Here is a 16,274-nt window from a genome sequence, read left to right as displayed (position 1 = left end):
CAGAACCAGCTCAGATACACTATCGTTATTGGTGCATCCCTAATGAAGTAAGTGAGTGTGTGTGTGTGTGTGTGTGTGTTTGCACATTATGTATGTTTGTGTGTGCGCACATGCATGTGTGAAGTACACATGAACTGCACAATGGTAAACTGGAACATTCTCTTTCAGTGCCTAAACTTGCCAAAACGGATACTTTTCCATAGCAAAAATAAAATAAATAAATAAATAAAGGTGAATGGCAGTGGCATGTTGACACATGGTTTCATTAAAGGAGTAGTTCACCCCCAAAATGACTTTTTTTCATGCCATGGAGACTAGAGTTCAATAATATTTTTAGGTTTTTGTCACATTCCCAAGACAAAAAAATTATTCGAGTAAATTTACTCCCATTGATTCCGGATGGGGACCCGTTTCGAAACGGGTCACCATCCGGAACGAATGGGGGTACATTTATTGTTATCACATTTTTGTCTTAGGAATGTGACAAAAACCTAAAAATATTATTGAACTCTAGTCTCCATGACATGACTAATCAATAGAAAAAAAGTCATTTTGGGGGTGAACTACTCCTTTAAGAGACAGCTGCCAGTGCTGCTGCACTTTGTACTGATTGTGTAGAGCAGCCTAAATCATCACAAAAGTTACACAACAATACAAAACTGTGCCAATTGGGGTACTATATACCATACAGAATTAGTAGTAGTATGGATATCTACTGGTACGGTACCGCTTCTCTGTAGTCAACCCTAGTAAATAAACACTAATACTGCAAATCTTTTTCAACAATTCTCAAAGCAAAAAAAAGGCAGACAAAGTCAGAAAGAATATGAAAGAGGGGGGAGGGCATCTCTGCCAGGAGGCCTGGCCTAATACAAATAATAATGGTAATAACAGTAACAATAATAACTAAACAATAATGATTCAGTGAAATTACTACCTCGACTAGAGAGCCATGAGAAAAAATGCACAGAATCGGCACGTGTAATTAGTTAATAGCAGGATGCCTGTGGGCGATCGCACTGTGATTCACACAAATGACCAACATTGTGACAATATTCAGGAATTGAGGTTCATGGCCGCGCACGCACGCACGCACGCACGTCGCACGCACGCGTATATATGTCCATATTTAGCCAGTTGTTTGGCTTATCTTGGAAAGCCTGGTCCATGTAGAGATGAAAAACACATTCCACATCCAGAATCAAGTGTAGATACAGTAGATAGAGAGTTCCTGCGTGTCACACAGACATACATTAGCAGGAAGCAGAAAGTCATTCTCACCAAACCACCTTATTTTTATCTAATGTGATGATCAGAGTAGTCAGCAAGATGTGAGCACAACTCAGTCGCAAGTAATCAGTGTGTCATTCAGGTACTTCTATTCAGATTGGCGGAGTAAAGTCTTACTTAGTAAATTACAGGGGGAGGCAGGGGAGCGGGGTCTAAACAGAAATTTGCATGCAGTTTGTAATGCTGAAATGATGGACAGCCGACACGTTTGGAGTTGTTGAGGAAAGTAACTTGCTGACCAAGTGCCCGTCCATCTAAGTCAGTGGTGGGCAACTTTGATGATGAGAGGGACACTATATTTCCACACTCACTCCAGAGGACCACTATATTTCCTCACTCACTCCAGAGGACCACTATATTTCCTCACTCACTCCAGAGGACCACTATATTTCCACACTCACTCCAGAAGACCACTATATTTCCACAGTCACTCCAGAGGGCCACAATATTTCCACACTCACTCCGGAGGCCCCTACGTATATATTTCTACACTCACTCCAGAGGCCCCTATATTTCCACACTCACTCCAGAGGCCCCTATATTTCTACACTCACTCCAGAGGCCCCTATATTTCCACGCTCACTCCAGAGGCCCCTATCCACCTGTTTCCGCAAGACTTTACTGTAGCATTATCTGCAGGACACTTCCGGTTAATAGCAGACATACAAGCTCACATCGCGTCGCAGATGCAACCGCTGTGAGCAACACTCGGCTGTGACGCCGGAAATGCCGCTCGCCTTCTGCACAATGCACGATAGGATGTTGGAAAGTTGTGGATATTTCCACACTCACTCCAGAGAGCCACAATATTTCCACTCACTCCTGAGGGCCACTATATTTCTACACTCACTCCAGAGGGCCACTATATTTCTACACTCACTCCAGAGGGCCACTGAATTTTAACATTTTTCGTAAATTAATGACATACTTCGTCATTCTATATCACACAAAAGTAGCTAAAATATCTGATCTACAAGCTCAAAACGCATCACAGTGCGACGTGTTTTGAGCTTAATGTAGATCTAACATTTGTATTTAATTTCAATTGCATTTAGTTATAATTATGTTAACTTTATGAACTTAAATACAAATACATTGAACATAAAAAAAGACAATAACATTTTAATAATAGCCATTGACTCACTGCCTCAACTGATGGCCTCAAAAGTCTAGTATCTCGCCCTGGTCTGCAGGGATATGACTTTGTTCTGATGGTTAAGATGTTGGACTTTCACGCGGGAGATCCAGGTTCAAATCCCAGGTGTTAGCCGTGTTTACACTAGTACTTTTGTACTTTTACTTTAGTACTATATTTTGAATTCCAGACTTTTACTTGTAACAGAGTTTTTCTATACGTTATATGTAGTATTGATACTTTTACTTAAGTACAAGATTTGAGTACTTTTTCCACCACTGACTGTACTGTACTGTACTGTACTGTACTGTACTGTACTGTACATTCCACCAGTGAAAGGGCAGTATACGGCACATGACCGTAGCATGAAATGTCCAACATTCTTTTTCAGTGACCAGCAGCACTAAGCTCTTCATCTGGAGCAATAAGCAGCTTTCAGATCTTGTGCAAAAGACCAAAGATCCATGATAAATAAATATACTGTGACAGAAACGCTTCCTAACGGCTTCATAAAGACACGTATTAGATCTCACTCAACACACAGCTGGAGGTCTGCTGGAGTTATGTGCATTATAACTCAATAATTCATTTCAAATCATCCTTGCATGCATGTTCAGTAACATGTCTCTCCAGCTCTTTAGTAATAGTGAAAATCACACCTAGTGTGAAGTGAGCGGTTCATTTCATCAAGCATCCCGCTAGCCAATCACAGCGCGTCCTGCGAAGCTTGGCCAATGAGACCCTGGGCGTACAACAAAATTTGAGCCCCGGACATTTTTGGAACACGTTTTTTCCCCAGTTTCTGATTCTGACCGGACATTTTACACAACAAACTTGGCGCCGTTTGTGCCAGGATGAAGGCCATATCTAGGCCCTCGGTTTTTGACCGGACAAAGCCAGATGCTCGTGTTCCAGGAGCACCGCTCAAAAATAATTTTCAGCTCAGGATACCAATTTCAACCAATCAGGACAGAGAACTCACACAGGAGGATACAGCAGGGGTAGGCAAAATAGGCACGGGTGCATAACATTGGCACAGGGGAGGGTGAGCACTGGCACACTGGCATATAAGTGACAAGGACCCCTAGAATTATATGTGTTTGATCTGCTGGGAAGTCTCGTCAGTATGGAAGTAGGGATGGTACTATAAGCGATATTATCATTTATCATGATAAAAAAACACTCACAATAATCATATCGTGTAGATTTAACTTATATCGTGATATCGTCGTCCATCATGCACTGGGATCAATTCACCTTTTATTTGCCAAACTGTGTAGGTACCATAAACCCTCTATTGGTAAAACGTACTTATAATATACGTACTTGATACAGTCTTTTTTCCAAAAGAAATATGCCAAAAAATAGCCGATCTACAAGCTCACTGTAGATCGGCTCACTGTAGATTGGCTATTTTCTGCCCCAGGATAATGGATGTTTTGATTATCGTGATATCGTAAATCACGGTTTCTTTGGTCACAATAATCGTGATATGAAATTCTCGTATCGTCCCATCCCTACATGGAATCTCCCTTCAGTGTTTGTTGTTGATGTGGAGGAGGATAAAGTGGGAGTAGAGCTACTACCCAATGTGAGACAATCAGCCCATAGCCTGGGTGTGGTCACTCTCACATGGTACACAATGAGAAGCCATGATTATTAGCTACAACCCATAACCTTTATCTCTCCGAGTCCCGACTGAAGCTTCATTTATACTCGACTACTGCAGTGGTTCTCAAAGTGGGGTCCAGGGGATATTTTGCAGGGCCAAAATATCCATATTTTGTGAGGGTCCCCAATTAAAATATCATTACTTTTTAGTTGGTCGCGGCCTGAAAGGTTTGATAACCACCGATCTAGAGTAGTCTAGATCTAGACCAAAGGTTCCCAACCGGCATGCCGTGAGACCAGTCCAGGTGTGCACTGGGCACAAGAAGTTTGGAAACCACCTCTCCTAGATAATATTCCTACTATCTGTATCACACTTCCACTAAAGAAAGAATTCCCAACAAACAACCTACTGATTTCAAACCCTGTTTCAAATGTATTCCTTGATAAATGGAATTTGTAAAGTAAGTCCTCTGAAATGGGAAGGTATTTAGCAGTGGATTAGGCCCAAAAATAATACATTTAATGGAAGTGAAGGCCCTCTCTCACTCCTCCAGTCCCAAGAGCTCAACTTTATCTTCTATGAACACAACAGTCACATCACACTAAAGCCAGACCGACATATCAGCCTTTTTATTGGAAAGACATATCAGTTAGGCCATTAGTTTTTGAGCGGTGTTCCTGGAACAGGAGCTCTAACATCTGGCTTTGTCCGGTCAAAAACTGATGGGAAAACGCATAAAAAAATATCCGGGCTGAAGTAAACTGAGGCCTAGATATGGCCTACATCCTGGCACAAACCGCTCAAAGTTTGTTGTCAGGTCCAAAAACCAGGGGAAAAACGTGTTCAGAAATGTCCAGGCCTCAAAGTTTGTTGTACGCCAGGATCCCATTGACCAAGCAGGACAGGACGCGCTGTGATTGGTTAGTGGGACGCTTGATGAAATTAATGCATAAATAACACCGCTCACTTCATACTAGGTGTGTTTTTTTTTACAAGATCAGTGTCTGCAACTATATGCGGCTGTGTCTCTGTTATGAATGTCATTCAACATGGTGGCTCTGATTTGAACGTTTTAAAGTGATCAAAAATGATATAAAAAAAGACTCACAGTCGCATATCTATAAGCTCACAATGTAAGCACATTTCGAAGCGTTGTGAGCTTGTTGGGCTATTTTGGAGGGGAAAACAAAAGGAGATATTTGCTCGCGGCCCATAAAATGGGTCGGGCAAACCCAAACATGGACCCAATTCCCGAACCACTGTTTAGGAAACCCTATAGGACTCATCAAAATGACGCATCGGACCCAAGAGTCTGACATATTATTGTCATTACGGGTCGGGCTCCATAATATCACACTTTTCAGTCTCATCTACAGTATGACGATAGGAAACAGCATAAAGACAGATTCCAGAGCCAGATCTTCCGCCTGCATTAGGCAACGCAACCCTGTCAGTGTCCACACTGCTCTGAACAATGGAGCAAACCGTTAGGAGGAAATGTCAGCTAGAGCCTAGGGCTGTCACCGTTCTGAAGTTCTACAAGATTAATTGTCACACTAATTATTTTAATTGTGTTTTTTGTCGTTGAACAAGCTGGACCGTGAATCAAAATCAAGTTTTCTGTTTGGCTTTTAGGCTTCCTGAACAATAAAGGTTTCCAGGGCACATATGACAAATAACATAATTTAATAACTTCATACTTAAAAAACATTATTGCAAATATCTAAAATAATTGCGATTAGGCAACCATGTCATAACTGCGACTGCCTAACTAGTCTAATAACCCTTGTCTGACACAGAACTTGTGAAACACTAGCATGAATTAAAACGAAGACCCTCACCCGATTTGATTTTCAACCTCATCCATCTACTGCAGGGTTCCCCAATTAGTTTTCCCCAAGGGCCACAACTTGGTACCCTTATGTCTAGGGTACCAAGCCGAGGGCCACAACATTGCACAACCTGCGAACAGATTGGGGCTTGGGGGCAGTTTCTCGCTACTCCAGTGACAGTGCAGGTACGTGTTGTTGTTGCGGCATCCAAAGAATTCAAGTCCACCCTTAAATTAAGATTTTTATGACTCTAGCACTGATTTTGAACTATTTTAATTTCAAGGACCCCCAATTTTACATGGCTGCTACGGACCCCAGTTTAATGGCATTTCTATCTCTGCAAATTTAAGTGTACAAGTGGAACCAAATGTTTAATTTATACACTTTGAGTACAGATCCATAAGGGTCCGTTTGGTTCCTAACTATCTATCATTTAGCTGGTCCATTCAAGGTCCCCTGGCCCCACTTTGAGAACCACAGTCCTTTTATAGTGCTTTTACCTTTTAACAAAACTTAGCCTACATTTAATAAAATATATTACTTTAGTGAAAACAAAACCTTTAAATTAACATGATTTTACAATATGCAATATGGAAAAGTGCATAGAGGGGAGGCCACATGTTAAAGGGACAGTTCACCCAAACCTTTTTTCCATCGATTACTCGAGACTTGAAATCCGTTGGTATGCATTTGTTTTTGTCGCATTCATAAGCCAATAATTTTGATGAGCAGCAGTGGTTCCCTATGGAGACACAAATAGCCTGCTTTGTTCCCTATGGAGACACAAAATAGTCTCCTCAAATTATTGGTTTAGGAATGTGACAAAAAGAAAAAGACATCAATGAATTCAAGTCTCCGCCAAAACACTTAAACTTTATGTTGGTTTGTTTACTGTTGAGGGAGAAAACAATGTTTCACATTAAGCTACCGTAATCATCTGGGGACCTCCCAAAATAATTTGGGGACCCCCCTTGTGGAGGTCCCGACCCACAGGTTGAGAACCACTGCTTTACACCACTGTATAGCAGTGATGTCACTGTCAAATGATCAGAATGCCCGTCTGTGTGCGGCAGGCAGGCATTGATAGTGATGCCAAGCAGATGATATGGGCTGACAGCATCATGACAGAGCAGAGCACAAATGGATGTTTTATGATGACACAACAGAGGGTTTTATGAAGTGAAAACATCTCCTCATCTAATAACCCTCAGCTGGACCTCATGTGCTTGTTCTGCTGGTCAGATGATGACCCCCCCCACCCACCACAACACACACACACACACACACACACACACACACACACACACACACACACACACACACACACACACACACACACACACACACACACACACACACACACACACACCATGATGAATTACTTTATTAATTGAGTACACAGGACCGCCACAATGGAGACATTAAAGGAGTAGTTCACCCCCAAAATGACCTTTTTTTCTCCTATTGATTATTGATTACTCACCCCATGGAGACTTGAGTTCAATCATATTTTGTTGTTTTGTCGCATTCCTAAGCCAATAATGTCAGGAGCATTTGGGTCTCCATCCGGAATCAATGGGGGTACATTTATTATAATCAAATTATTGGCTTATTATAGGAATGTGCCAAAAACAAAAACAAATGTAAGTCTCCATGGGTTGAGTAATCAATCAATCATTTTGGGGGTGAACTACTCCTTTAAGGCTTTTTGTGTTAAATCCTTATTGCATCATTGTATACGTTGTACCACTGTACTATTCGCAAACTGTTATTACAATATTCTATTATATTATAGGGGGGGGGGGGGGGTTGGAACTTTAAATCAGTCAGTCAGATTATAGGCTACTATTCCAATGTCTCAGTCTCAATGTCTATGAATTAGAGTACAAAAGGACCCCAATGTAAACAAAAGGTGCTTTCTCGGGTTTAAATCCTATTAGTAGACCTTGTATCTGAACTGTGCTGTGCTTTTCCTATGCAAACTGCTTTTGATTGATTGAAGTAGTATTTATTAGAAGATTGCATAGGAAAAGGTACAGTTTCATGACAGTACAGTTCACTGGTACTACAAGGTCAACTAAAAGGAGATCCCAGTAAGCTTTACGGCTTACACAGGATCCCTTTATGTATCTCATATAACATTGAAAGACAGGCGGATAGAATACAGTAGGCTACTATGCATAGAATATCATCAATAACAAAAAAGAAAAACTAGTTGCAGTTATAAAGAAGAAAGAAATTAGAGAAAGATTCAATAAAAAAATACAAATAAAATGACATTGGAAAAGGGGAGGTGATCATCGACATTAATATTAAGTGTAATAATGTGGTAGGCTATTGCTGTAAGGTGTGGGATATAGTTTCATGTTGCTAAAGGAAAAGATTCGACTTGTCACACGTGTCACAATAAGGAACCAAAAGAACACCATCCTCAACGTGTTCCTCCAATTGCACAAAACAACAGATCTGCAAAGCTATTATCTCTATACTATTATGATCTACAAGTTTAGTTCTTTTTTTGGCAAGCAACACCCTCGCACGATGCAATATAAATGTACCGTTGTTGGTGATCTAAAATAAACTTTGTTGAGAATGTGTTGACTCGTGAAGGTGTTACTGCCAAAGATATATAGATTATCATGTTTAAGAAACGACTAACTTATGCTGAACTTGAAGTAACATTGGGTTTTCCACTAGAAACAGGCTGTTTACCCCGAATGACATTTCCTGGAGAAAAACAAAAAAAATCTAACTTACCAGATGAGCTGCTCTTCTGAAGAGTCGCTGGATTCGGTTCAATGTAGCACTAATAAGAAGACACAGTGATGATAACTGTCACTAAACGGCTACTATGTGTCAGCTCTGTGGATCAAAGTGTCATCGTGGTCGCTGTTTCTCCGTGTGATCCATGTGTTGTTGTTTTATACCACATTAATCAAACATGAATGTCAGTGTTTGTTCAACTTCACTGACGAGCTACGTTCTTCTCTCTTCCAGTCAGTGTTGCCAGATTAGATTTCCCGAGAGAAATAAGCAATCCAGGTCTATGAAAAACTAAACAAGCTCAAAATACTTTATAGGCCACAACAACCTATTATGCAAGCTCAATGTTTATTTTTATCGTTCTATAGTTATTCTATTTATAGTGACTCATAGGAATAGACTACGTGACAACCAGGAATAGTCTTCTGACCACTGGAGAGACGGGTGACAGCCCAACAAACCCACGGTGAGGCATTTAGGAGGGCCAGTCAGGAGCCCACTGCTCCTGAATGAAATGTCTGGTACTGGGAGTCTGGTGTAACGCACAGGTCCTGGACCTGGTGAGAGCAGGAGTGTACCTGGTGAGACGTAGGAGGAGCCCGGCCAGGAGTCAACCCACAGAGCCTGGCCCTTCCAGATTGCCTCTCCCAGTCTCGGGCTCGGCAGACTATGAGTGTGTGGCCCTCTCGTTCCATAATGGGACTGATCGTGGGTTACTGGGACTCAAAGTCGGGACTTGATCACCCCGGCTGGGTCTGAGCAAGGGGTATGATGTTGTGAGACCCGAAATCCAGATTTTTTTTTTTTTTTTTACAAAATTTAACAACACAGATCCGGTACGTACGGGGTCCCTGGCAAAAACATATCTTTAGATGTGGGTGTCTGTGGACACTGGACAAACACATTTTAATGTTGGGGTCCTTGATGGGTGAGAAGCAACTAGCCCAAATAATAAACAACTACACCTTAGAAACGAGCCCCCTCCCAACCCGCAATTTACAAGCAACTTCACAGACAAAACAAGGCCAAGGTCTCTTATAATAACAAGACATGGCAACCCTGCCAGCAGCAGCTCCTCCCACCAACTTCAAGCAGCTTCTGAACAGGATGTATACTCTGCCGTACGACGGGGGAAAGTATTCAACATCAGGGTCTGGGACTTGAATCCTCCTGAAAAAGTAGCAATAAATATACCCCAATGTAGAAATGATCTGTTACAAGTAAAATAACAAATATGGAATAAAAATGGAATATATATGTTACAGTTAGTTTGGGTAACTCAGTTAGATTGGGGTAGGAGCGCTTGTTTTTGTTCACCTCATGTCCCAGTGATAGAGCATTTGACTGCATTAGTCCCACGCTGGTGAATGCTACTATGCCTAAACCTAAACCTAACCCTAAACCTTACCCTAAACCTAACCCTAACCCTAACCCTAAACCTAACCCTAAACCTTAGCCTAAACCTAACCCTAACACCTAACCCTAAACCTTACCCTAAACCTAAACCTAACCCTAAACCTAACCCTAACCCTAAACCTAACCTCAGTAAAACTATGCCTAAACCTAACCCTAATCCTAACCCTAACCTCAGTCAAATTATTCCTAGTTCCCCGAAGGAGGCGGCACTTGCTCCACATTGTGCACAAAAACGAGCGCTCCTGTTCTCAATCTAACTGAATCTCAAACTAACTGTGACATATATATATATATAAAAAAAACATATTTGATATTATTCTCTCTCTCTCTCTATATATATATAAGCCTATATATATATATATATATATATATATATATATATATATATATATATAATTATGGGGGTCCACGCGCGGCCAAATACTAATACTGTATTAATTCTGGGGTCCTTGACATGATAACGTTTGAGAACCACTTCTTTATAGAATGCTGCCCCCCAAAGGGACCTCCGAGAGCTCATAAATATGTCCATACACGGGGCAAAGACTTGGCCTTGTCTGTGGAACATTTTAGATATAAAATCCACCACAAGCCAGCATGGCGATGACCCCTGGGACCAGCTGTTCAGTCAATAGACAATATATTATGCCTGTTCAGGCAATAGACAATATTAGTGACAAAAGTCAATAATAAACTAACAGTGGTGGAAACAGCAAACATATCAATACTGCAATGTACAAAATACTGTTTCAAGTAAAAGTTGAATCACATAGGCAAAGTGACTCAACTTTTACTCAAGTAAAGTACAAAAAGTAGAATGTACTCATGCAGAATGTTTTCATATTTCTAAAAATCTTTTGAAAATAGCAGATCTACGCGTTGCAGTAGATTGGCTATTTTGAAATGGTCGAAATATATATATATAGGGTTGAAGTGGGTAACGTATGTTTTGCAATAATAATCAAAATCTACAAAGTAACAGACGTCTTCAAAAAGTTGTAGAGGAGTAAAAGTACAATATTTGCCTCTGAGATGTAGTAGTAGAGTAGAAGTAAAGTTGGAAATACTCAAGTAATGTAACAATATCTAAAACTGTACTTAAAGGGGAAGACCACCCATTTTCAATATTGAAATATGCCATTAATATACCTTAGAGAAGTTGTGTGGAAATAGAAAAAAAGTTCCCTCTCTTCTGTGTTGTCTAGAACTGGAAGATTGATTTTGGGGTTTGTATTGTAAAGTACAACTTGATGACATCACACATTGTACTTTACAATACAAACCCCAAAATCAATCCTCCAGTTCTAGGCAATACAGAAGGGGGGGAACTTTTTTTCTATTTCCACACAACTTCTCTAAGGTATATTAATGGCATATTTCAATATTGAAAATGGGTGGTCTTCCCCTTTAAGTACAGTACTTTGTTTCATTTTATGCTCTCAAGAGTTCAATTATTGTTTAACATCTGCATTACTTAATTAACAGTTTAAACAATTAGAGAATGTACTGTAGAAGAATTGCTATTTTGATCAACGTTTTGCCTGTTATCTTTCCTATGGTATGAACATCAATACAGGATGGAATTATGGATGTGGACAACACAATATTCTACATTTGGGGTCTGAGAGGCTAAATGACATCAAAGAGATAGATTGGGGTCCCGGAGATGGAACAATGATATCAAACAGGGGTCCTTGAAATAAAACTAAACAAAACAGTTTGAGAATCAATGCGTTCTGCAATGTTATTTTACCTGTTATATTCCTCTAGCCTGGTTCCAGCCATAGACCCGCCCTCTAGGGCCTTTTCCACTGGCAAAGAACCAGTTCCAGAACCAGTGCCGGTTCATCTTTCTTGGAACCTTGGTTCGTTCTTGTGAACCGGCTTGCGTTTCCACCAGATTTAACCATAATTGAACCAGAGGAACCAAGGATTCTGTGGTTCCCGTTTGGAACCAACTTTTACGGTTCAGAACCAACTCCGGTTCTCGGTGGAAAAGATCACCTCTGGTTCATCCCATAGGCGGGAGAAAGAACCCAACGGTTCTTTGCCGGTGGAAAAGGCCCCGAATGGACCGTTTGCTGAGTCTGAAATCGGGCTAATATTCCTCTGAGTTTGAGATGGTTTGAGGATTGCTAGACAATAGACATGCCTTTGAAAATTATTTTCTGGAATATGGAGTGGATATACAGTAGTGTGGATTCTTTGTTTTTACATTTTACATCTGGACAGATGTTTTAGTCATGAGTCAGTCAAGTATACACAGAACTTAACCACACAGGTCAATTCAACACACACTGACTTTCCATTTTAGAATATATTAAAAGTACACTAAACAAATACAATACAAATATATTGAGATATTAAATTAAATAAGGCAATTTATTAGCTTTTTTTGTTTAACACAGAAAAAAGCAACTGCTCACAGCAGCCCAAAAATCTGAAGAAATTAAAAACACTTCCCTATAAACACAATTTGGACGTGACATTTATTGTCAGCATTTTTGAGAGATTTGGAAATTGTTAAAAAAAGAAATTGCAGATCTACAAGCTCACAACTTATGGTATACATACAGTCTAAACCCTGCATAGACCAGAGCCCCCTCCTGGGGTCTATAATTAGAACCCCTCCTGTTTTCACCCTACACTAAATATACCCAGACATAGTAGATCTACAAGCTTGCGATGCACTGTGAGCTTGAAGGTCAGTTATTGTCTCTGAAAGTTCTCCACAGCATCGGGATGTGAGGGTTCATGTAATAAGATCGAAAGCAATTGGGCCCTTTCCTTACTTCCTTCACAGGTGTTACTTAAGAGATGATTCCAATTGCGATTTTTGGGGCCGATACGATCACCGATCAACTGGAATCAGTATCTACAGTACCAATATTCCCGATCACAGCGTCAAATCCATACATTCTTCTATTTATTGTGTTACTGTGGCAGCATTTATATATTTAATGATTCTTCATACAAAACATTGACATTGTATATTACGTATACACATTAGGAGATTGCAGGCTGAGGTACTTTAGCTGATCTAACTTGTAGATCGGCAAAGCCGATGCGGATCAAAGCCGATAGAGGCATTATCGGTCGATCGCGATCACTCACCGATCAATAAGCACATCTCAATGATTCTAATGAAGGCTCTGCTCCATTTAGCACAGTGGTTCCCAAATGTTTTGATTTAAAGGACCACCACAACTCTGACTCTGAAAGTCAAAAGGGCCTTTTTCACCGGCAAAGAACCGTTGGTTTCCGAACCGTAAAAGTTGGTTCCGAACGGGAACCACAAAATCCTTGGTTCCTCTGGTTCAATCATGGTTCAATCTGGTGGAAACGCAAGGTTCCACGAAAGTTGAACCGGCACTGGTTCTGGAACCGGTTCTTTGCCGGTGGAAAAGGCCCCAAAGAGTGTACAAATGTAAGTCTGAGAGTAACTCTTAGAGTTACTAACTCTGACAGTGTACAAATGGAACGAAATGGACCCGCACAGGCCCATTTGGTTCCATTTGTACACTCTCAGAGTTACAGACCCATAAGGGACCATTTGGAACTCTCCTCAAGTACACTGAAGGGCCTTTGCCACCGGCAAAGAACCGGTTCTGGTTCTTTTTCCCGCCTATGGGACTTTTCCACCGAGAACCGGAGTTGGTTCCGAACTGTATAAGTTGGTTCCGAACGGGAACCACAAAATCCTTGGTTCCTCTGGTTCAACCATGGTTCAATCTGGTGGAAATGCAAGCCGGTTCGCAAGAACGAACCAAGGTTCCAAGAAAGATGAACCGGCACTGGTTCTGGAACCGGTTCTTTGCCGGTGGAAAAGGCCCCTTATAGACCCACTGGTGTAGCAGAGTGTTTCCGGTGAGCCAACATCCAACAATATCAGCTCCCTGACTCTGACCAGAATGGAACAGAGCCGTAACGAAGGGGCCCAATTTCTTTACTACATGATGGCTGCTGTGCTTAGAGCCTGACCTGCAGGTCAGACGGGGGTGCATCTCTCCATTCCAACATGTCTCCTTTCTGACAGACACTAACCCTATCTCTTACCCTAACCTTAACCTCTATGGAAGTGTTGCCACTCCGACAAGAAGAAGTCACTGTCGGAGTGGCGACATGTTGGAATGGAGAGAGCCCCCCCGTCAGACGGTCCCCTTTGACTCCAGTACAATTGCTCTGTTCTTTTGTCTGCCCTGAGGAAGGCCACCTGAGGTCCAAACAAACTGTATAGGCATGTGTTTTTTATTGTTCAAAGATGAGCTAGAGCCGTTTGCTTTGTAAAGAGTTGCCTTGGAATATTGTTTTCATTTATTTGTTTATGAATCTGGTAATTGTGGTGATGAATCAACTCTTTATCTCCTCTGATGGACTCTGGTTCTTTGGCACATTGTCTTCATGTTGTGGTGCTGGTGGTGTAGGTGGTTCTTCATGTTGTGGTGCTGGTGGTGGTTTTGGTTCTTCTTCATGTTGTGGTGGTGGTGGTGGTGAAGGTTGTGGTTCTTCTGTGGTCCCCCTCCGTCGTCGCTGGGTCTCAAAGTAAGGTCTGTAGATGTAAACTCCACCAGCGACTCCAAGCACCGTGGCGAACGCCACCTGATTGAAAGGGATCCTTCGTGGAAACATCGGTCCTGCAGGTGTCGGGTGACCACTTTGTCTTTTACGCTGCGTCACAAGACGTACCTGAAGGGACAGAGAAGAGGGGCCCAGGGGTCATCAACGGGTCTGTAGTACATGGACAAATGTGTCCGACTTTCCACCTCGGAGGAAAGCCTGGCATTCCTTCTAAAACGAGCCGTGTGACCCCGCTTAGAGAAAAATAAAAATAAAATGTAAAAAGTTCCGGTAGGTTGGTTCCGGCCGTCCGATGACTACAACAAACTACAACATTTCCGAAATGATGGAAATCAGCTAGTTTATTCTCGCTGGTCGCGATACGAGTTAGAATAAAAGATGAACATACCAAACCATTATAATACGAAAAGAAACTAAACGATTATACCAATTTTAAACATTTTGGAGGTGCACGGCACCGGTGGTTCCAGTCGCCTGTAGTCCGTCTGATTGACTACAACATAACGTTACGTTATTTCTACTCCCGAGTCCCGACCGGATCAGAAACCCCAAAATGGTACTGATGATGCCAGGCTAGGGCTTTAGTGCTTAAATAGGATGGGCCACATGGCTCGGTATAACCGTTGGTGCAACGCTAAGTCCTTACTGCAAGGTACTTACTTTTACTTGTTGTTGAAAGGTGCTATAATTAAAAGGTGCCCTGTCAAGGCATCCAGTTATTTAATGATATCTGCTCAGTAAATGCTCTTCAAGTTCACACAAGATCTGACTCCTAGCCAACCCTTCTGCCCTCCCAGCTGTCAATCACAACATTATTACATAAAAACTACGGCAAACTTCCAGAAAATACTGACATTGAGTTTTTGGGATTATTCATTATTGTGACGAACTGGTATTTTAACTCACAACTTGGCCCGCTTCTTACTTCCTTCACAGGTGTTACCAAATAGCCCCTCATGGGTCTGTAACTCTGAGAGTGTACAAATGGAACCAAATCGACCTGTACGGGTCCATTTGGTTCCATTTGTACTCAGAGTTATGGTGGTCCTTGAAATGAAAACATTTAAGAAGCACTGTAGTGCTACACCAAATGGAACAGAGCCTTAAAGGACGACTTCAACACGTTGTATACCTATCTTCATATATAATTAGTCCTCACTAAGGAAGGGGTAGGGATGGGCGATATGGAAAAATACAATATCACGATATTTTCCCAAGCTGTATCACGATACACGATTTTATCATGATTCTTTTTCAAATTGTTTTTTATGTTTATTTTTCAAGTTACTTGACAAAAACTAGACTCTAAATTGAACTTTACAAGTATGTAACTCTGACAGTATACAAATGAAACCAATTGGACCCTTACGGGTCCATTTGGTTTCATTTGTATACTGTCAGAGTTAAGTGGAGACCTTGACATTTCAAAGTTTGAGAACTACTGATTTAGACCAAAATGCTGGTTTAAATTGAATTCTGCAATGAATGTCTGTATTAACGATTAAACAGGATTTTTTACAAGGCTCCCTCAATTGTATCACGATATATACGATACCTCTGAAAAGGCATATCGTGGAGACATTGTATCGTCTCAATGATGGGTGCATGATAATTATCACCATATCGCCCACCCCTAGGAAGGGGCCCA

General features: G+C 41.3%; 1 protein-coding gene across 2 annotated transcripts in view; it reads right to left on the bottom strand.

Moving 5' to 3' along the window:
- Nucleotides 1–8,851, bottom strand: part of rab27a (RAB27A, member RAS oncogene family) — a 34,525-nt gene extending 25,674 nt beyond the window's left edge. For both annotated transcript variants that reach the window (XM_080730813.1, XM_080730814.1), the window contains exon 1: nucleotides 8,627–8,851. The gene's annotated coding sequence lies outside the window, so the exon portion shown is untranslated. The remainder of the gene's footprint in view (nucleotides 1–8,626) is intronic.
- Nucleotides 8,852–16,274: the final 7,423 nt, after the last annotated feature.

The sequence above is a fragment of the Nannobrachium achirus genome (assembly GCF_963921795.1).
Source record: "Nannobrachium achirus genome assembly, chromosome: 7".
Taxonomy (NCBI): domain Eukaryota; kingdom Metazoa; phylum Chordata; class Actinopteri; order Myctophiformes; family Myctophidae; genus Nannobrachium; species Nannobrachium achirus.
The sequence above is the reverse complement of the archived record's forward strand: the minus strand, read 5'-3'. Positions and strand labels throughout refer to the sequence as shown.